The 21262-nt window shown below is 36.4% G+C and overlaps 2 long non-coding RNA genes across 3 annotated transcripts in view; both read right to left on the bottom strand.

The window, feature by feature from the left end:
• Positions 1 to 2259: 2259 nt before the first annotated feature.
• On the bottom strand, positions 2260 to 19371 carry LOC311433350. Its single transcript, XR_014690698.1, has 3 exons — positions 19304 to 19371; positions 9779 to 9865; positions 2260 to 2279 (listed from the first exon to the last, which is right to left on the bottom strand). It is a non-coding gene; the product is annotated as an uncharacterized lncRNA (long non-coding RNA).
• Positions 19372 to 20353: 982 nt separating this feature from the next.
• Positions 20354 to 21262, bottom strand: part of LOC311433349 — a 55953-nt gene continuing 55044 nt past the window's right edge. For both annotated transcript variants that reach the window (XR_014690696.1, XR_014690697.1), the window contains exon 5: positions 20354 to 20427. This is a non-coding gene — a long non-coding RNA (uncharacterized lncRNA). The remainder of the gene's footprint in view (positions 20428 to 21262) is intronic.

Genomic DNA, 21262 nt, shown 5'->3' with positions numbered 1-21262 from the left:
CACAGAACCTTATTGACTCATAACTTGAAAAATCTGCCTTGCTTAAGTACATTTGCAGAGAGAACTGGACCTGCAACAATCCACGTATCAACTACATTTCTTCCATAGAAAAAAAAATAATTGTATATTTATGAGATGAGTTTACTCAATGTGGCTGTGTAAGGCTTCCCATATTGGTCAAAATCAGGACCCAGTATCATGAAAATCAATGTGGTAGACTGAGAATGATTTTTTTTTTTTTATTTATGACTACCATTATACAATGTAAACTAAGCCTTTTAAAAGCATTCTCTCCTAACAAGTCACGTATTTGACTTAAGCATATATACAACTGGTAATCATGGTCTATAATTATGGAACTTAATTTATCCCCCAATGCCTCCATTTAAAATGTTGATATTAATGTAGAAAACAGAGAAAAAATAATGTTGAAGGAGATGAGGTGACACAGCAGAAATTGATATATTCACTTTATAAAATTTCAGCTTATGGATAAGTATCTCACCTTCCCACTTTCTTTGCTTATGTTCACAAAGCAAAACCTTCTGCATGTTGTATTTTCAGCCAAGTAAAATTTTTTCTCTACTGAGCAGCACAAGGTGTTTCCTATGTTAACTATACCCTTAAAATTCATTCTCTTTGTTTGCAGAGCTTCCTGTCCAAACTCTTGGACTTGCATGAAAAGTAGTCTTTATTGCTTCAGGTTGCAGCAGACTTTGTCACATTTGTGGATGAAGACATACCAGAGTGCAGGAAACTACTTCTGTTTCTGTTTCCTTGTATGCTGCCCCTGAGAGAAGTGGAACAATAATTAACAACCTGCAGGCATCTGCAAAGCCTTCTGCTTCACTCCTTGCTTATTTCAGCTTCTCAGGAAAGCAATTGGAAGAGGCTGGTCCCAAACCAGCCATTTTCCCCTTTCATTTTCTGCTGCGTGTATGTGCCAGCTAACACCACATCTATTTTGTACTTCAAATCCAGTGCGCACACACAGTCACTTCTGGTGTTTACTGTCTCCCACACACCACTGGGGAGTATACAAGGAAGAACACGAAATCATCAAAACTTAATTGTGTCTGTTTTACTTATTTTGCTTACTGTAAATCCATCCAGGGATTTAAACACACACATTCACACACACATAAAGAAAACTTCAGGACTTTTACAAAAAGTCATCCAAGAATTTCTGGATTTTCTTCACTTCTGTGTGCAGAAGCAACATGTAGAAAATCATTGCCCCTGTAATTCAAATGAATGTTGGTGTTCACTCTTCTTCCTAAAGGATGATATTTCCAGGGTTCATGGGGACAGTAGGCAGGTCTTTGCCTTTCACTGGGTTCCAGTGCAGGGATGGATCGTGAGACACCCTTACTGGAAACCAAAAGCTATCGAGTTATGTTTCAGGGTTATTTGAAAGTTGAATACTTTCCTGAGGAATTGTTTCTGCAGTGATTGCCAATTTTCTGCTTGAGAGGTTTATGATCAAATAGTTTCTGGCAGGAGCTTTTTGTTGGGTTCTTTCAACTGCTGGCTTTCCGAGGACATTTGTTAGTGAATGTTCAAATTTCTTCTGCCGTTTCTGTTAACATTTACAGAACAAATTTCAGCACCTGCTAGAAGATGTGAGGCACTGATAATACATAGATGGAGAGGATATGGGATCAGCTGTGGCAGGAAATAATAAATGGAGTACTTTGACTATGCAGCAGTAGATAAAGGTATGAACCCAGTGGTAGATGTTAATAATGTAACATTAAATATAAAAGTCTTGATATTTATTTTACACTAACTTCAAAAGGGCTCCTCTGGCTGATAGGAGACATCTGTCCTCAACATGATCCCAGAGCAAGTCCATTTCCAGCACAGTTTACAAGAATTATATGTTGAGGTCATTTTTGGACATCTGAGCATACCTGTTATAAAAACAAATCTAAACTATGATATTTATGCTGAAATGCACTTGTAAAATAAACTAAATCAATTAAAAATGCACATAATTAACTCAGCACACAGCAGGCATAAAAAGCTTGCATACGCTGGGAGAATCAAGATGAACACATTGAATAATCTGATGGGGCAATATGATAATATTAATAACTATTTTATTCCTCTACTATACGCAGCAGAAGGCTGAGTAAATGAGACTCACTTAAGTTAATGGTTTATTTTTATGTCTGGTATTAAGAGGCCATTCCTATATCATTTGCATTTACAAGGAAAGTTGTTTTAAAATATACGTACTTAGAAAACTGATACTCACCATGGAGACCTGAGATAAGCTGAAAAAAAAAAAAAAAAAAAAAAAAAAAAAAAGTAGTTAGCAGTAGTTAGCATTATTCTCTTGAGATAAACCCAGCTGATGAAGTAGGACAGCCATTACAGTGGTAAGCAAGCAACTTTATTCATAGTGGATTCTTCCTTTTGTCATTTTTTTAAATTGGTTTTGGTGTTCTTTCTAATTGAATGTAATACTTGTGAGAGTTGGGCTGATAGCAATTGAAAATTAAGTCCAATATGCTCCTTCCTAAAATCAGCACAGCACAGCAGAGGCAGAAACTGTGCAGCCTTGACCAGCTAAATGTGCCCTCTGTGTTCCTCTGTTGGGACCTGGGGGAGAAACCATTAGCTTTCCTATTTTCTGTGATGCAGGTATCTTGTTCCAGCAACTGCATTAAAACCATGTATTTACCAAGTAAATATAGTTGTCATTCACTTTCAAAATCAATTATATCTAACCTAGAGATCTATCTCTGAATCATTTACTATTATTATAATTATCGACATTACATCTATTATTATCACTCTCCTCAGAGCCAACAGACTACTTTGTGATAGGCTACGTACTGTGTGTATATATTTAGAGAAAAAGCACATGGGCCACATTAACAGACAGGTTCCACAATGAGATCGCAGCTCTAGCATTCTCTGCTGTGGAAACCCATCACACAGGTGAAAGTCCTGAACGAGATAGGTGACAGATTAAGCAAGACCATTTTAACAAAGACTCAAGACACAAGCAAATAAAGCCAGCACTCATTTTAAAATAAGGAGTATCATGCAGCATTTTTAGAGCACCATAAATAGCTATATCTATTTTGTTTGGATCCTTCCCTCTTTCTATTTTCCTTTCTGTTGATGTACAGCACTAATTTATATTGCATACCGTGCTCCTTCTAGTATGGCAACACCTGACAAGTGGGGAGAGTTGGGTAGATTCAAATGACACCACCTACGTCTGCACACCTCCTCTCTTCTCTTTTGCCTGGTAAGAGTATCCCTACTGACAGCCTCTGTGGGGAGTCTCCTCGGACAGAAAAAAATCACTATTTGAACTGTTTTCTCACCTGTCCCTTAGCTAATCCCTTTCTTCTTTCCTTCTTCAATGCACACTTTCATCCTCCCCATGCCAACGTTGCCATATAAAGTAGAAACAACTCGTTTTATTCACCACCATTCACTCCTTCTTCCTCCTGTTCTGTAGTTTCTCTGCCCACACTATTGATAGATATATTTTAATTTTCTCATAACCATCACTTACTCAGAAGGTTTAGTTTCTGCTTCTTGTAGGAATCTGTAGTTATTATTTACTGTACAGTTTCCACATCTTGAAGCAGGTGTCTCTTGAGTTGTTCAGAAATAATGATGATAATTACCACTACAACCCTGAAGTGCCTACCTTTGGGGGGCTGGCAGCACCCCGCCTCGGCTGACTTAGTAACTGGTGCTAGTAGCTGGCTTAGAACTGGTGCAGACCAGGGGAATCCGACTGTTTAATTAAAACATTTTTGGGGGTTGGACCCGATGACCTTTCAAGATCCCTTCCAACCCCTACAGTTCTGTGATTCTGTGATTCTGTGATTTCTTACTGCAGTTTACATCTTTGTTATGTATTGTTTCTAAGTCTCCATTCACAAGTTTTGTCTAAGCCAAACTGGAGACAAAGATAAAGCCAATTAATGAATTGGCATAAATACACTTGCACTTGTAGTGTATCTTTTTTAAGCTGCTTTTTTTTTTTTTTTTTTTTTTTTTTTTTTTTTTTTGTAATGAACCAGAGGGAAGATAACTTGCAAATGCTAAAAGATAATTGGTGATAGGGCAAAGAAGACAGGAGGACACGGAGCTTTTACAGCAGGGGAGCAAACATTCCCTTCCGACTAAAGGCTGAGGCAGTATTTCAGTTAATTCTACTCAACAGTGAAAAATCTGTTCAAAATAAGCCAAACAAGAAGGCACTGGGTCTCAGATGAATATATTTATTACATTCTGTAACCTTCTCAACAAAGCTATCAAGGCTAATAGTAGCATTAATAGGAGAATGCAAATCAAAAGCAATCCCTGGAGTAATTTATATCCAGTCAGCATGAGGGAATGCAAGCTGGTCTCTGAAAATTAACACTTTGTCAGACAGGAATAACGATGAGAGAAACTCAGTTAAAACATATATACCAAGACACTCTACCTTTTTTTTCTTTCTTTATTTTCTTTGCTTTTCTTTGTGTTTTTCTTTTTTTTTTTTTTTTTTTTTTTACTCATTTCCTGTTACAGTCCTACAGCTTTAATAAATGAACAAGTCAAAGGTCAGTCCCTGCTAATTGGGATATAGACACTTGCAGGTCTGACTGCTGTAGAGAGTCACTAATTCTAAATTACTGCTTTTGAACTTGATGGTGGGAGTCATGGTTACAGCACCACATATGGATCACAAAATTTCAGAGGAGTGCACCTATGAAATCTTGTAATGCACATATCGCTATGTGTGTGGGGGGGAGGGGGGAAATTGTACACTGTACTGCATATATGCTAATTTTTTCATAGTTAGATTGACATTATGCCACTACTCATGGGAACAAGAAAAAGTTTCTTAATGGCAGTGGTTTTCTAATAAAACAAAACAGATATGTATATTCTGTTCTGGGAACATAGAGGTGACTGTCTTAAAATTAATTGTTGCCAAATGATAGTTTCTTTTTGAATTAGAAGAATTTATTTAAAGCTTTATGTGAAATGCTACTATGCTGCCATTATTTGAAAAAAAAAATACATTTCATTTACATTATAATGAAGTATTCACACTTAAGGATTGGGACAAGGTTAGTTGCACACTGCAAAACTGAGCCCATAATCTCTGACATAACAATAAACATCCCTGTGTCATGACATATTGCAACTTATATTTTTGGAGACTGCCAATCTTTTTTACTTCTGTATTTCCACTTGCATTCTGTAAGTTAAAACCCTCCTTGCTTCCCTTTAGAGAGCTGAACCAAGTAACTTTTTATGTACTTGATTACTAGTATCATTATCTTTAGTATCACCACTGAAAATGTATACTTTCAAGATGGCCATGTGGTAAATCATTCTAAAGAGATACCACAGATGCATTTATCTTCCATGTATATGCAAAATATGTATATACACTATATACTAGGGACACTAAAACATGTCCTTAAGCATTACGTCCAACCTCTCCTTAAACAACCCCAGGGACAGTGACTCCATCACCTCCCTGGTCCAACATCACCTGTTCCAATGCCTGACTACTCTTTCTGAAAAGAAATGTCTCCTATTTCCAACCTAAGCCTCCCCTGGTGCAACGTGAGTCCTATCACTAGTTACCTGTGAGAAGAAGCTGACCCCCAGCTGACCACAACTTCCTTTCAGGTAGTTGTAGAGAGCCATAAGGTCTCCCCTGAGCCTCCTCTTCTCCAGACTAAACAACACCAGTTCCCTCATCTGCTCCTCATATGACTTATGTTCCAGGCCCTTCACCATCCTACCACTTATTACCACATCCTACCACTATGCTACCACACTGGGCAAGGAACACAATTTTGTCTTCTGCAAAGGTGGAACAACACCTTCATTACCTTCCATGAGGAGATAAGGAAGTAATTCATTACCTATGACTTTTACAATGTCTCTATTTTTTTTTTTTTTTCTCAAGAGACATAAAAGATCCTACAGGACTGCAATATGTACTGCATGGTTACTGGTAGTCAGTGATGCACCCATACAAGAGTTTATGGTATTGCAAATATTTACCCCATACCTCCCATCTTTCTGCCTCTGTCTATGCCACACAATTTAAAATCAAATATATGTTTATAGAGTCTTTACATATAGAGTCTATATGTGTAACACTGCTGTATCATTGTTTTGTATTTTTTCTCTCTAGGGGAAAACCAAAGCTGCGACCTATGAGGCATATTGACTATAACCTTTGGCAAATGCACACCTTGTAAATACATGTCTAGGTAACAACACAGGACAAAAAATGTTAGCCTTTTCTCTCAACACACTTTTTGCAAAGGCTGGTTTTTGTGAATTACAGATTTTCAGTTCTTGAAAAAAGTGCCTTGTGATACAATCCTGATGTTACCTGACAAACCAATGATAACTCTCTTCTTAACTGTTTCAGAATCACCCTTGTACCCCAGAATGACGGATATAGCTGAGAGACCGGTCTACAGTCTGTGCTAGCTGGCATAAAGACAATGTCATCAACAACTGGCTATTTCAATGCCAGAATGGCCCCTATCAGCTGTGTAAGACCCCCAAACCATTTAGCCTTGCTCCTGTTCTAACACGGTTCTGCTCACACTAGGGTTCGGCCACCTGTGATGAAGACTTTACTGGGCCCGATGTCACCTGTGCCTTGCCAACTTTGATTAAAGCAGGTTACAGCTCCTGAGCTGCACATGCTTCAGGAAGCAAGGCCTCTTTTGGATTCCCAGACAACTGAGCACTAGATTCTGCCATGTGAAACAGAATTAAAGCCTGGACATGAGCAGAGATATTCCCACAGAAGATGATGTCATCAATGGCCCAGTAATTTCTTGAAAATTTTTACAGTGAACCTCAGAACCTCATTTGTGCCTGAGGAGGTCTGCTAAAGGAGTCATTGACCCTTGCCTGAAGCCATTCTGGTGCTACACAAAGGTAGCCTGGGACAACTGCTTCAAGCCGTTATCTGGTGCTAACATCACAAATGGTTATCATAGAATATGAGTTGGAAGGGACCTACAAGGATCATCATGTTCACACCATGTGTCTGAGAGCATTGTCCAAACTTTTCTTAACTCCAGAAGGCTCAGTGCCATGACCACTTCCCTGGGGAGCCTGTTCCAGTGCTTGAACAGCCTCTTGGTGAAGAATGTTTTCCTGATATCCTGTCTGAACTTCCTCTGCCACAGCTTCAAGCCATTACTTATCACGTTTTACCCAGGCTCTTAAGGTTGTCTCTCAAGTCTATATTATACAGATACCAAAAGTTATAAGTTTTTTTCTGCAAACTTATTTAGCTAGCATTCTCTTTAATCCTTAACAGTGTTATTCATACATCAACTCTATTATTTCATACTGTGTATTTCAGAAAGGATCTGACTTGTTTGAAAGTGTTGCAGAACTGAGAGCAATTGGGCATTTTACTTCAGGTAATCAGAACTCAGAGACAGCAAACTTTTTAGGCTATATAGCAAACTTTTTAGGCTATATAGCAACATATTTTCTGTGTTTTTATTTAGTGCCAATAGAGAATAAGAGCTTTGATCTTAAGGTATTTTCTACAAATTTTGTGCAGTTCTGGGCTTCCCAGTACAAGAGAGATATAGAATTCTATGGAAGGTCCAGCATAGAGCCACGAAGATGAGTAAGGGATTGGAGCATCTGTCTTATGAGGAAAGACTAAGTGAGCTGGGCCTGTTTAGACTAGAGAAGAGAAGATTGAGAGGAGATCTTACCCACCTCTACAAATACCTGAGGAGACAATGTAAAGAGGATGGGGCCAAACCCTTCTCAGTGGTGGTCAGTGATAGGACAAGGGGTAATGGATATAAAATGAACCACAGAAGATTTCATAGTCATATGAGGAAGAAATCCTTCATGTTTTGGGTGACAGAGAACTGGAACAGGCTTCCCAGAGAGGTTGTGAAGTCTCCTTCTTTGGAGATATTTAAAACCTGTCTGGATGTAACTCTGTATCATGCTCTAGGTGACCCTGATTGAGCAGGGAGGTTGGACTAGATGATCTCTGGAGGTCCCTTCCAACCTCAGCCATTCTATTATTCCATTAAATTCATATTCACCTTAAAATGCCTCATATTGTCTTACACTATTGATTTCAGTACATACTATCTGAGCATATTTAAAGCAGATCTTGAAGCAACATCCTTACACTACCATGTAAAATTGTCCAAGCAATATGTTTCTCTGTCCTTACTGGGTCCTGACATTTTAAATTGGATTTTGTGTGTCCAAAATCTACATTTCAAGTAGGAAGGATTTGTAGAAATATCAGAAATATTCAGGAATACAGAAAAGAATTATATTGACAATTCTTCCACTGAATTTGAGGGGAATCACTGAGTTATGAGATATGGAGAACAGGTTTCCAGACTATAACAAATAAAGCATTTAAGAAGATGAATATTTACAATTAGAATGATCGTTTACATTAGTAAGGATGATAATGATTTTATAATAGGTATAGGCCTCTAGCAATCATACACTATTGTGTTAGACATGATGTAAACTAGAATTAATGTTCAAGTCAGATATATCTACACTGCAAATTAAAGATACAATGGAATGACACTGAGCTGAACATACTTGAATTTTTGAAGTACATCATAAGTTACAAGCATGTCTCTACAGAATGAAGAAGAGGCATTGATATTCGGATAGCGATTTTGACTCCAAGACCATCCAACCAAATAAGATGGCAGTAAGGAACTGACAAGAAGCTGACCTTATAACAGAGAGTGTTTTACTCATATTGAATCTCATTTAGTGACATGACAAGCTAGACCGAGGCAATTTCAAAAAGCACAGCATGTAGGAGGGAAAGCAGAGGAAGGGGTGGATGAGTGTGGTGGATGTTGTGAAGCTCCTCACTGGGCAAAAATAAAGAGAAAAAAAAAAAAAAAAAAGAAGAGAAAAGAGAAGAAAGGAGAAAGAAAGAGAAAGGAGAAGGAGAGGGAGGGGGAGGGGGAGGGGAAGGGGGAGGGGGAGAAGGAGAAGGAGAAGGAGAAGGAGAAGGAGAAGGAGAAGGAGAAGGAGAAGGAGAAGGAGAAGGAGAAGGAGAAGGAGAAGGAGAAGGAGAAGGAGAAGGAGAAGGAGAAGGAGAAGGAGAAGGAGAAGGAGAAGGAGAAGGAGAAGGAGAAGGAGAAAAAGAAAAAAAAAGGAAAAGGAAAAGGAAAAGGAAAAGGAAAAGGAAAAGGAAAAGGAAAAGGAAAAGGAAAAGGAAAAGGAAAAGGAAAAGGAAAAGGAAAAGGAAAAGGAAAAGGAAAAGGAAAAGGAAAAGGAAAAGGAAAAGGAAAAGTGTAGATGCAAAACACCTAACAAGCACTAATCTCCCCAGTGATGCTCATATGTTCAGAAAGGTGCTAAGCCTTCACACACTTCCCAGTTTCCAGATGAGCAGACAGTGCTAACAGATTGGTTCTCTTTCCTCTATATGTCTGTCAAACACAGTCTTGTCTAACCTCTGAAACTGTAATCATGGCCAAAGCTGAAGGTTTCTTGGTCTTTTAGGATGTTATCCCCTGTACGCCAGCCTACAGGGGATACAAAATGTTTCAATTCAGTACAGACCAGGTTCAAAAGATTTCAAACCATAAGGAAAGACAATAGAGAGAAAATGGAAAAATAATGAAGCATTTATAGTGCCAAGCTGAAAGAGCAGGAATGAGCAAAAAGCATGGAAATGCTTTTGAAAGACTGTGATATAAACACACAAGTCCAAGTACAACACTGCCTTGTCAACAGACCTACTCACCAAAATGTGATGTGAAGACCTTTGAAGGTGTGAATCCTGTTTGTGACTGTGTATGATTCAGTGAGTAGATGAATTTTTAAGATGCCCCTGTCAGGCAGAAAAAACAATACCAAACAAGGTTGAGCAAGAAAAACACCTAAAGGAAAAGTATACAGTGCAGGTAAATAAGATACTGAATGGCTTAAGGTTAAGTATGTATCTAGCTTAGTTTTTCATCAGTCATCTGATGCACCAGGAAGTCTGGTGTTTGCATTTCATTTTCAAAATTTTGACTTTGTTGCATTTAAACCAGCTCTAATTTGTGCAAACATTTACTTAATACCTACCGTAAATTGTGAAACAAGGAGTACTTGCGAGGCAGTTAAAATGGAGCTCCTTTTCTCTAGGGATGCCATTACTTCTGCAAACATGGATTCTGCCTCTCACAGTATGTGGAAAATATGCCAGAGAAATATAGTTAAATGCTAGATTTACCCTCTGGTGACTTTCTCCTGCATATTGTAGGAATAATAGCAGCCACCAAGGAAAATAGAAGAGGTACTAAAATATTTATGTCACTTATAGAGCAGGAATGAAACCTGGCAGCAATTTTGTTGCATTATTCTGTTAAACAAGAGACAACCAGAAGTGCTCCATCTTTTTTGGCTACACATGCTGTATTAGATAGCTGGTATCAGATGTGCAGCACCACTGTAGTCCTCATATTGCAATACCACTGTAGTCTCATATTTGTCTGCATTCCATTCACACCTTTATTTGCTTATGGCACAACTTGCTCAAAATTTTCAGTTTGATGTAAATTTTCCAGATTTCACTTTCTCTACATTTAAGAGTAGACAAAAGCAAATCAGTTATTTGGGAAGAAGGGAATGAGAGATTTCAAATGTTGTGAAAAACTATATTAAAAATATTGAATACTTATAAATGTTTGATCAGATTTTAAAACAAAACTGAAAAACTAAAAGTTAGACCTTTAAGTGAACTTGCAATGTTTTAAAGCTTCATTTATACACATGTTGCTTACCTCCTAACCCTTTGTGTCTAGTTGTGGGACTGGGACTTTCTTTTCTGTATATATCTTTTTTTTTTTTTTTTTTTTTTTTTTTTCCGTAGTGTCTAACTGTTGCATATATATGTTGAAATATTCAATCCCCTTAAAATGAAATATTAAATATTTCATATAGAGGACATGAAATATGTCCTCTAACACTCAAATAAACAAACAAACAAATACATAATGTTAGGCACATTCAAGCTGGGAAACATCATCACCTAGAATAGAACAAATTACTTTAGTTATGGACATTTGGTCTCTAATTACAGTATAGTTTTTCATATCTAAAGCACAGTGCTTCTGCCAGACCCCACCAAAGCAGCTGAGTGGGTTTAGATGGCTGCAAAAAGCCTCAATGAAATCACTACGGCAGAGCTAATAGAAAAATCTCATATCTCTGTAATTGAGGATGTGCCTCGTTATCTCAATCAGTAGCTATACAGCACTCATGTCATCTTTGAGACTCAGGCTCAGTGTAGTAGGTAAAATGTTTGGTGTTTGGATGCTATTGCGGGGAATACAGCAAACTGGGAATTGATTTTTTTTTAATTGGTTGGTTGGTTGGTTGTTGTTTTTTTCATCAAAGTTTCATTGTGAAGATTTTGGTGTTTGAAACATTGATACTTGAAGAAATTTTCATTTTTTAATTAAAAACTAAATTTTTAGTAGAAAAAAGGTCTTGTGACTATTTTTTTTCATATTTATATTTGTAATCAATGACTAGGGAGAGAAAATATTTCTTGTGTAAAAAAATGAAATAAAATGTATCTATGAAAAAAAAAAAAATCATTTTATTAAAAGGAAGGATTTAGTTAGATTTAGTTAGATATTTTTACCAGCTCTACAAGGCACCTGTGTAGATCCAAGTTGTTTTTAGTGTTAGTGTATAACTTTTAAATGGGTAGAAATTCCTACCTATAATACTGTGGTCCATGCAATATTTTGTGTAGGCCAAATATACAGAAGTTTTGAAATGTGAAAACTTCTTAGCTGTCTTCCCTGTGCTAAGCCACACTGATGTGTGGGAAATACTCTACTAACTGTGCAAAAGTACTGGCAAAATTTAGCCAGTTAAATTAGTCCCCAAATTAAACTTATCTCCCTGTGTTATACTTCAGAAAGTTGGTCCCAGGAGTTAGAAATAAAACAGTAGAGTGCATCACACTGTAATACACCATACTGTAATTTTACACAAGTGAGGTCTAAGTAAAAATAAGTATAGTAAGAAATTGGTTCTTTTAAAACTGATTCATTTCATAAATTGAAACAGTTTAATTACCACTCATCATTCAATAATCCTGAGGACTACAAAAAATATATAGAAGTGAAGAGTCCTGGGAGAAAGAAGAGAAAAATTAAATGACAATATCCAAATAGGTCTGAAGGAAGAGAAGAAAAGACTTAGTACTACAAAAATTCAGGGTAATTAAAATAAAATAAAATAAAATAAAATAAAATAAAATAAAATAAAATAAAATAAAATAAAATAAAATAAAATAAAATGGACAGAAAATAAAATAAAATAAAATAAAATAAAATAAAATAAAATAAAATAAAATAAAATAAAATAAAATAAAATGGACAGAAAATAAAATAAAATTTAAAAAAAGGACTAATAAAAACTGAAATGAAAGACAGCAACCCATAAAATGTAATGTAATTTACATAAATTGAAAATTATTAAATCCATAGTTTTAATTGGGGGGGGTCTAAATGTACAATCTGTTTCTAATCAGTGTAGGTGAACTGAGCTCTTTACATCGCACACTTGTCTCATTAATCTTTGTTTTTTTTTTTTTTTTTTTATTAGAGCATTTACGTAGAAAATAAAAATAACCAAACTATTTTTTGCATACAAATTAATCCTAAGAGAGAAAAGAGATTGATCAAGTTGCTGTTATTATAAGACAGTTAATTTTTTTTTCTATTAGTATTCCTCTCACTAACAAATATGTATTCAAAAGATAGCAGATCTTCAGCTAGTACAAACTGGAATTGCTCTATAGTCTTCAGTACAGTCACACTGATATACACCATCTTAGCACCTGGCTTATTGTTTCTATTACCATTTTTCTATTACTTTATGATGTTTTAATTTCCTTTAAAACCAGAGAGATCTAAGTAATAGGCAGTTACTTATACTATTGTTTGAAAATCAAATAAAAAGAAATGTTTCTAATGGCATTTAATGGGTGTGCAGCAAAACAAAGACAAGCGTGTTACTCTAATGAGATTGCAATCTATGTTATGTGTCAGCTAATACCACCCCCTGTTCAAATTTTCTAGTGCTTCACATTCTTAAGTCCTTTACCATTTCTACAAACTGTTTTGCCTGAAATGTTAGGAGGGAATAGCAACCAAGAGCTCAGAAGGATCAAGGGCAAAGAGGACTTTTTTGAGTAAGCAAAAAAAAAGTTGAAAGAGACTGGGATTAGGAGCTAGTAAAGGACAGATTTGCTTGGTTAGCGTGGACAAACAGCTGAAAAATGTGGAGAAATTTGTTTTTAGAGCTTAAGCAATTTGAAACTGGGTAGGAAATGGAAAAATAATGGGAAGAACTGTGTGAGACATGCTGGTGTTCAGAAATATGACAAATGGACAAAGAGAGGGCGTGAGATTGCTAAAAGAGCCAAACAGGTAGCATGGAGGTAATCTGAGATTGATTAAAAATTTAGAAAGACTAGGATTGGCACCAACAGGAAAGGAGGTGGACATCAGAAGAGTCAAGAGTGGATTGGCCAGTCAGACTGCAGTGACACATCTGCAGAAGAGTGATTAAAACAATATGGGCAAAGAAATGAGAGTGGGAAGAACCCAGAAGGGGGAAAATACAGTGACTGAACAGGGTCAGACAAGAGAGATTTAAACTCTCCTTGGTCAGCTGGCATTTACAAACCCACTCAGCAGAGGTTGGTGAGAAACATCAAAAAACAAAAAACATCCCCCAAATTTTCCCTACTTCCACCTAAAAAACTTCCACTGTGTATATCTCATGCATCCAGAAATTTAAGCTCTGTGAACACAACAGGGAATTATAAACTTTGTTCACTTCTTTGGGGAGAGGGAAGTTCTAGACATCTTTCCTTCTTTCTTTCTTTCTCCCTTCTATGAAGCTGAATAGTGGTGGATGTACCAGCTCAGTCCAGAAGCAACCTATAGGAAACTCCTTTATCAGCTTTGCATCTGTAAATAGCCAATACAGTAGCCAGCAGTGTAAACAATTTCACTCTCTCCCTTCCTGAAGTTAGCATCATTGCTACTGCCTAGCAAAACAAACAAAATATCAACCTCTTGGAAAAACAGAAATCCTTTTATATATCTTTGCTCCATCTTAAACTTGGGAACATTTGCAGTAGTGGTCAAAATAACACCTGCGAAACAGTCTACAAACCCCACAATGTTTAAAATGGATCTGTGGGTTGCTTATTATAGCCTTGTAACTATCAGTGTTTAGTGAGCAGCTTGGGAATTACTGATCTAGGGGAAACAGGAACAATTTTAGAAACCATCATAACAGAATAAACAGCAAGTGAGAGGGAAGAGTCAGTGGGATGATTGAAAATTCATGTGGGAAAAGTGTCTTGACAGCTTACCAGAAAAGTCCATTAAAAAAGACGGCCTTCAGACTAGCTACTTCTACATCCCACTGCTGTGCAACCCATACAGTTATTTCTTTAATTGTCTTTGAAAAAGCATCAGTTCTCACTGAAGCTTTTGTCCTGTTGCTCTGATTTCTTATATTCTTAGAAAATATTACTTTGAAATAAGTTTCTCTTCTTGCCAGGGGTTTTTGGTATGTTTGTTGGGTGATAAAAGAAGGGAAACTGGGGACATCTCTGTTTTTTTTTTTTTTTTTTTTTTTTTGTTTGTTTTTGTTTTTGTTTTATTTTTAAACAATAGCTCTGAAATGTTTTCCCCCCAAAATGTCTGATCTGATTGAAATGCCAAGGAGTGGTGTTTGTATTGAAGAAGTGGAGGCTGGCTTGTTATAGCAGCACTCCATCAGACTCACTTGAAATAGAAGTGCTGTGCTGTCCTTGCAACACCACTGCTTGAGTGACTGACAAACCTGTCACAGCACTTCGACAAACAGCAGGGAAAGGCACATATTTTTCCTAATAAGAGGATAGTTTTTACAGAAATCTTATATTACAGCCCAATTATCCCCTTTCTTAAAGAATAAGCCCTATTCTCCAGATATGACTGATACCCCTCTGAATAGTTTTTTTTGTTTGTTTTTTGTTTTTGTGTGTGTGTTTTTTTGTGTGTGTGTGTGTATGTTTTGTTTTGTTTTTTAATCTAAAGTTTAATGGATTCCTCATTTATATTTTCAAAATTCTGTTACATTAATGACAAATAAGGTATCTTTGAGCCACTTGTCATTTGTCTATTATATCAATTTTTAGCTATTTTACCTTGGAGTGGTGATTTGGACAAGTAAATGGAAGACATCAGATTTTTTTCATGGTTGGCTGGTTCCACAGCATCTGATGTGCCTAACAACTTGTACAGGAACTTAGGTAGTACCCTTCTTCATTCTAAAAATATATTTCAGATACATCTGATTTTTATCAGAAGAAACTAAGGAAATATGAGAGAACAGGAGACTTTAAGAGTGATCTGAGGCTGAAAAGTCCACTTTACAACTTCAGAAACGAAGTTCCCAATTGGATTTAGAATAAAATAAATCAGAGTAAGACTATGTGGATATCAAGATTTCATCCTCTGCCTTTTGTTATACAATGGCAGTTACATGTTTCTGGGCAGACTTGGATCTTCCAACTGTGAGTGATACTCTACACATGCATAAAGAAACAAACAAGAACCTATGGCAGAAGGGCCACAAAACTCTGTGTTCAAGATGAAGAAAATAATATATAACATGGTATTTTTTTTCTGACAGAGCACTGTCTTAGACACTGTCTGCCTAGAAAATAGGAAACATGCAATTGAATAAAAGGAACTGCATTATTTCTCAAAATTTCTGAGTACTTGTAGTGCACAGACACAGAGAGTTATGACAACCCTGCTAGCACATAAGAATTCCTCACAGAGCTATAGACAATGTTCCTGCAATACTTGAGTTGACAGCCCACCGAAGAAGAAGTGGAACAATATTACTCCCAAGTTAGGTATTGGCATATAAATCATCGTGTTGCTATATGATGTTTAGTGATTCTAAAAGTTAAACACTAGTGATTCTAGTGTTTGCTCTGAACAGTGCAAGAAAATATATATTACTTTTATACATATATATATATGATAAAATATGTAACTGCATTTCATCAAAAATATTTTTCCTACTTTAAAATTATGCCAACCATGCTAACACCATGAATATTCCCTGTGGTACAAGTGGTGATTTCACATAGCTATGAGTCTAGGAAGAGTCTGGGAAGCTAAATGAAGTGATTTTAAAGAAGTACCAGTCCTGAGGAACTGGGACAGAAGAGTGAAAATCCTGGAGACAACAGATGCCCTCCAAGCAGGGTGTTGCAGAGTTTGCTTTCAGCACTAATATAAAATGGGTAAGACCACTGTCTTGTGACAGAAGGAATCAAATCTATCGAGGAGTGGGTTGGTGTAAAAACTTCCATATTTGTTTCTTTGGGTGACTGCAGTTATCTGAAACACAATGAAAACAGATTACCACTACTAACAAAAGAAACTAGCAAGTTGTCCTAGGAAAGCAAATCTTATGAAGTTTCTTGGGGGAAAATAAATAAATAAAAAGACAATTAAAACGTAACACATAATTGATGTTTTACTCAGTCCTCTACTGAATAGCCATACTGGAAACCTATCAAGACACATTTTACATGCTGAAACATAAAGCAGAGGCCAGGACAAGCAGAATGGTGCATGCTGGTGGTGTCAAACCACAGTAAGTATTGGTACATATACAGGATATGTGGAAAAATGTTTTCATGACTATTATTCACCTTTCTGTGAAATAGTTTCTTCTGAAAGACAGAGTGACTGAGCCTGTCAAAGATGGTTTATTGTTAGGCGTAGTATACCTGATGTAACAGCAACAATCTGATGATTTAGTGAGCATTAACTTAAACAATCTGCAGTAACATTTATTTAGTTATTTCATGGAAAGGAAATTTCCCAATTTGCATTAACCTCAGAACCCCTGATCTGATGGATTAGTAAATTAAAGAGTAAAAATTGTTACAGAGAAAGATTTGATTTATTGCATTTTTCAGGGGCAGGCTGCACGACAGATAAAGTGAAGTACTGGTTGCCACCTTCTGACACTCATCTAACATAACATGAGGAAGACGAAGATCTTTGACATTAATAATTTGGGAAAGAAGAATTCAGCATATGCAGAAATGTAAAGAAGAAAAATAAAACACAGAAAGAAGAGTTAGGTCCTGGAAGCAGTGATGACTTCAGGTAAATGATGAAATGCATATTTCCATCAAGTATTGTGACTGCAGGCAATAATGGTTGTCCAAAGGCTTGCTCACAGCCTCATGAAGTTGTTATCTCCCTTAGACACATCCTGAGGAGGAACAGGCTACTGCACTTTCAGCAGCAAGAAGAAAATAAGAGAAAAGTGTGCTCAAATTTGTGTGCAAAGATAAAAGTTGCAGACATATGGGTAATTCCCAACACATTATACTGTCAAAACAAATGAACTTAATACCAGAGTCCCAGAAGTTAAGTACTGCAATTGCAAGTATTGTAGAGCCTTGCATCTAATTTTACAACAGAACTTGTCTTTTGAGGCAGAAAAATAAATAAATAAATAAATAAATAAATAATAATACAAACACAGATGTTTGTGCTAGGTAAGGATGCTAGAAAAGTAAGGATGGGTGAGGTATAATTAGATCATACATGCAGCACTACAAGACCCTCCCTGTCTAAAATAGGATTAATCAAATTAAATTCATGTGCTAATTTTTACTTCAGGGATAAGTGAAGGATACAACACTGAGATGGAGTCACAAAGCAATTCAAATTTCAGAAGGGAAATATATACTTATTTCTCAGCCAGATAATTAACATATATATATATATTAGACAAATACTGAGAAGTGTTACTGTTTTGCTGTGTCCCTTTAAAAGAAACCCTGTTTTTCAAACATATGTAACACAAAAGGTTAATACATAAAAATGCACAGAAGGCTCATTTTAAAGTCTTTTCTAATATTTTCCTTACAGCACTAACATAAAGTATATGGAGATACTGCTCTCTCACGTAATTCATGGGGTGTTTGGAGGATTAATTAGTTAATGTTTATACAGTACTTTGAAGATCAAAAGCATGGAATAAGCACCAAGTATTATTGTAAGAGGTAACAAGAAGCAGGAAATGAGAAACCTCCATCTCATAAAAGGAAAGAATTTGGTGCTTGTTAGTTATCAAGTGTTCCCCTCATTTGTTAGGTCTTTCATTCAGGGAGACTGTCATTTATTCTTTATATTGCTAAGGGTTACATTTCAATGGCTGTGAACTGGAGCTAGTAACAATAGCTCTTCAGGCTGGTAGACAGCTGGGAAGAATATCATAACATTACAGCTACACCTTTTCCTTCTTTGCAGCGGAAAGGAAAAGTAGGGGAGAGGATTCAGTAACAGCATGTCTTGGGTGTTTTAATCCTGCCTTCTATGTAACTGTCCAAAAGTCCAAAATTGTGGCAGAAAGTAAATATCACATTCCAGAAGATGTTTTCAAGGGCACAGTCACCATCAGATAGGACCTGTAAGTCACAGCTGCCTGTCCTCTGAAAGATCAGGCACAATTTGTTGGCTTCTGAACATGTTGATGTTTGCCTTTATGGGCATGCTGGGGTCAAGTTCCAGAACTGTGGGTAAGCAGTAACAACAGCTAAGCTTTCTGATCTTTTAGGAAAACCAGATGGTCAGGAAGCCTGTTCATAATCAGATAACATTTCTAGGTGGTAAAGGAGAGCTTGTTCAAGCAATCTCAGGAATGGAAGTTTGTTCATTTGTTTTATGCAAAAGGTCAGATTAGATAATTAACATGGTCTAAACTGGCCAGATCTAAAGGTCATGTGCCAGTCCTCATGACGCTACAAGAACAGAAAGTCATTCACAGGGAATCTTCTCACCAAACAGAAACTCAGATCAAGGATCCAAAGCTTTTCCTAGTTTTCTGAGGTTTTTAAATAAAATATTTCAAGAGGTGTCCCTGCTTTCTAATCTGTTCTCGGTGAGGTTTCCCTTTTCATTTTGAGTGTTTCATTCTCCTGGCTCTTCTACTAGATATATTATTTTAATTTTATGTGGTTGAAATAAAAAATAAAAATTATTAACTGCCACTGGTATTTTAGTATTCTGCCTAGCACTACATACATTCCCAGTTGCATTTGCTACTGGTGAAATTGCAGCCCAGGGTTCTTACATCTTTTATGCTCCACAGTGCAGCACACATACCCTAAGGAAAAACAAAGCACATGAGTTTAAAATGCCTTCAGGGTAGTGTTCAGTACCTCTGTTGAGATATTCCGTTGCTCCTCTTGCCTCATCAGAGTACATCAAGTTGACCTGCTTCCTGTTTAAGTAACATAAAAATCATCACCTTTATCTGAAGAAAGTGAAGATTCTTGGGAAAGGCAGAAGACCGTGTGGATTTGACTGACTTTCCAAGTCTCCTAGACTGGGCTGACTTTGGCCTGCCTTAAACATCCTGCATATTTATTTTAGTGCAAAAAGTGGAGAATCTGCCACCACAAAAACCGTTGAATTCCTGGGGAAAGAGGCTTCTATTCAGCAGCAGGATGGGTTTCTGTCAGGGAAACACTATCCAGAAGCTTCATCATGAATTCTTATTTCACACCTTACTTCTTGTTTAACAGGACACTCCAAGAAAAGATGGAACTCAGCAGTAGTTATTTCAGTGTTAATTGAATGGCCCTTAAATTAATCATTTGAGATACAGGAAACCCTAAACAAACTTGACTGTCATATGCATCATAACTTAGTTCATTAACACAAGAATATGGCAGCAGAATAGTTGAAGTGGTTTACTTCAGATCTGTCTGCTTGAGTTCAATAATCCTTGAGGACTGACAGAAAGACCTGCTCCCATTTATCTTGGCTGAAAATAGGTATCTGGTAAATACAGTAGAGATAATTGCTGACCCCATTATTTCTTTGAATATAACTTTAAACAGACAGAATTCTGCTTAAGCCAAATTAATCTTCTAGGATGAATTGGCTTCAAGCAGCCCACAGGTAGCAGTGAGCCTCAGAAGACTAAATGGGGAATAGGCTCAAAAGTCTCTTTAACTGTAGACTACCCAGTAAACACTGACCTTATAGTAACTGTAAGTTACTAGAAAAGCTGCAGTGTTTCCCAGACTATACTTAGATAAGTTCAAAATCTTGTTCAATGCAGAGATACATGCTAGAAATAATCAATCTTTTCTAGTTATGCAGTTAAAAGTCTTAAGGTCTCCTCCTCTTCCTCCTCCTCCTTCTTCTTTCTTCCTCCTCTTCCTCTTCCTCTTCCTCTTCCTCTTCCTCTTCCTCTTCCTCTTCCTCTTCCTCTTCCTCTTCCTCTTCCTCTTCCTCTTCTTTTCTTTCAGAGAAACAGGAGCAGATCCATCAGTTTCTAAAAGATAACCAAACAACATAAAAAAAACATGTTGAAAAGGCAGCTGTGTCTTCTCCCTCCACCCTGAGAAGAGAAAGCTCCTAAAAGGATTAATGGTTTCAAATGGCTATGGGAAAAGCTGTAATCTGTGTTTAAATAGTAAGATTCCCAAGTGCCTTAGTATTCATTTTCCTTTATATAGCAGGAGGCATATTATTTGTTATGTGTATATTTTAATGTTAAAATGACAATGCGGTGCAGGACTGTGGTCTCACTAGTGCACAGCCAGATAGGTATAACTTAACCTGGCAGAACAATTCTGAACATTTGTCCTGAGCAACAGCCCAAGAAACAAATATGGCTAAAACACAAAAATGTGTTGTTTTGTTTTGTTTTGCTTTGTTTTGTTTTGTTTTGTTTTGTTTTGTTTTGTTTTGTTTTGTTTTGTTTTTCAGCCAATACAGGAAGCAAGCATGAGGCAGAGGCCAAGTTCATCATAGCATATGGCAGCGCCACCAGTATGATTTGGGAATGAAGACCTCGGAAGAGCTATCTGACTCATCAAATCTTGTCCCTTTCCACTGCAGATGATTAATGCTTTCCTCATATGAGGATGTTACCAGAAAAAAATATAAATAAATAAAAATAAAATAAAATAAAATAAAATAAAATAAAATAAAATAAAATAAAATAAAATAAAATAAAATAAAATAATAAAATAAAATAAAATAATAAAATAAAATAAAATAAAATAAAATAAAATAAAATAAAATAAAATAAAATAAAATAAAATAAAATAAAATAAAATAAAATAAATCCAGTGACATCTTATTCTAATGTACACCAGAAATAT

This window comes from Aythya ferina (genome assembly GCF_964211825.1).
Source record: "Aythya ferina genome assembly, chromosome: 3".
NCBI lineage: Eukaryota > Metazoa > Chordata > Aves > Anseriformes > Anatidae > Aythya > Aythya ferina.
This window is presented reverse-complemented; position numbering and strand designations above follow the sequence as displayed.